The 2,171-nt window shown below is 40.8% G+C and overlaps 1 pseudogene; it reads right to left on the minus strand.

The window, feature by feature from the left end:
• Positions 1 to 907: 907 nt before the first annotated feature.
• Positions 908 to 1,421, minus strand: LOC105805381 (annotated as a pseudogene).
• Positions 1,422 to 2,171: the final 750 nt, after the last annotated feature.

Raw genomic sequence — 2,171 nt, forward strand, 5'->3', positions numbered from 1 at the left:
ATTACTTTCCACAGGTTTTGTACTAATTTGCAGTTCCACTGGCAGTGTCAGTGTTCCAATCTCTCCACATCCATGCCGGCATTCGTTGTTTGGGGACTTTTTGATAAAGGCCACTCTCACCAGAGTTAGGTGATATCTCATTGTGGTTTTGATTTGTATTTCCCTAATGATCAGACGTGTTGAACATTTTTTTTATATGTTTGCTTGCCATTATTCTGTCTTCTTTTGAAAAGTTTTCGTTCATGTCCTTTGCCCATTTTTTGATGTGGTCATTTGATTTTTTCTTGTTAATTTTCTTAAGTTCTATATAGATTCCTGTTATCAGCCCTTTATCGGATGTGTTGCATGTAAATATTTTCTCCCATTCTATAGGTTGTCTATTCACTGTAATGATAGCTTCCTTAGCTGTGCAGAAGCTTTTTAATTTGATCAGATCCCATTTATTTATTTTTGTTGCAAAATACCCAAATTGCAAAAAATATATTTCTCTTTCCTCTACTTCTGAGGTAAAAGATACCGTTGTATCTGTATTCTTTTGTTTTTCTTTTTATACTCCTCCACTAGGTCCCCTTCCCCTGATTAACTCCCAGAGATAAGAAATTGCACAGGGCTAAAGAAAAGTAACTGGCATCGCTACGCCAATGCAAGTCTCAGGTCTTTTCACAGAGTCTAGGGTTTGTTTTTTCAAAAATGTTTGCTAAAGGATGGGGTATCCCCAGAATCACTTCAGCTTGATTTGGGATTATGACAATCATAAAATTTATTTTTTAAAATTTATAGAAGGTCAGCTATGAAAGACCAATGAGGAGGCCAATTCACAAACTCTGATGACAACTGGTTTTAATATTCATTGGCTGACAGGGCAGAAAACCTGACACTGAGGGACACAGAGCACCTCTGAAGCCTGTTAGGTTAAGAAGGACATGCAATACAGAGAAGGTCTCTGACAGTTCATGAAATGTATTCTGAACTCATCTAAACTGGAGCTTGCATTCTGCTTTGACTAGGGGTTTGTCTCACTGTACTCCTGGATGTCACACAAAAGCTACAATTCTTCTTCAACTAACATTTTGCAGTACTTTTTGGACCTTTTACTGCCTGCATGATACATAGTCCATAATGACCGATGATGAACTTCTGGTTCAGATAAGTTACCAAGGAGTGGGAAAAAAATACCTTGAAGGATCGGTAGGTCACCAATGCCGCTGTCTTACACCTTGAACTTGGGCAATTTTGGATGGCTGCATGCAGATTCTGGAGAAGAACACTCCTCTGCAGGTTATGGGATACCCAAGGCTGTCAGATATCAGGTGGGTCAGGATGCCTGCAACAAAATAGCTCTGGAACAGGTTGCTGATATACTTCAACACATCTTCGGTTATCAATTTGGAAGAGAGCTCTCTGACTTCAGCTATGTTTTTCTAGGGCACATGGATGAGGATTGCCAATCTTCGATTTTCAATAAAGTACTTGCAGGAAGCTGGAGACTCATCTGTAAGATTCCAAAGTGTTTTTAAACTACACAAGAGGGTGACATCATCTGAATTTTCAGTAGTCTTTTGTTTCACTGTTGCTAAAAGTTTCTTAATTGCCATGAAGAACTCTTCGAATTGTGCAGTTTGCTGAGGTGAGACCTGCAGGGCTAGAATATAGTCAGATACTCACTGACATTGTATGCATTTTAGGGTTTTCATACTTACAGAGCCATCTCATAACAAATTTGGCAGCAGACACCCTGTCAAATGGAATAACCACAAGAATCCTTGGCAAGCTGTCACCCTAAGGAATCCATCAGCTACTTTCTGAGAGCAACTCCAATGCTCCGGAAGGCAAATGTTCCACTGGGTCTTTTAGAACACAATTTCTCTGGATTAGCAATCAGTATGTTAAAGCACTGATTGACCAAAGAGTAGAGAGATGCCTCCTCCTACACCACGCAGTAGCTGAGGGCACCTTTTTGAGAGTCAGGAGGGACTATGGTCCAGAGTGGGAGGCCTAGGAGCAAAAAGTGAACTAGCTTCTGGAAGCCGGTGAGGCTTCCAGAGGAGAGCAGGCATCAATCCCACTGAGATCTTGTGAGATGTGATGTCAACCCAGTCCAGTAGATTTCTGGGTGCCAGCTCCACAGTCTGTGCACATAGCACCTCTCTTGGGAGTGTTTTAATATCTAA

The sequence above is a fragment of the Propithecus coquereli genome, unplaced genomic scaffold (genome assembly GCF_000956105.1).
Source record: "Propithecus coquereli isolate 6110/MARCELLA unplaced genomic scaffold, Pcoq_1.0 Scaffold128, whole genome shotgun sequence".
Taxonomy (NCBI): Eukaryota; Metazoa; Chordata; class Mammalia; order Primates; family Indriidae; genus Propithecus; species Propithecus coquereli.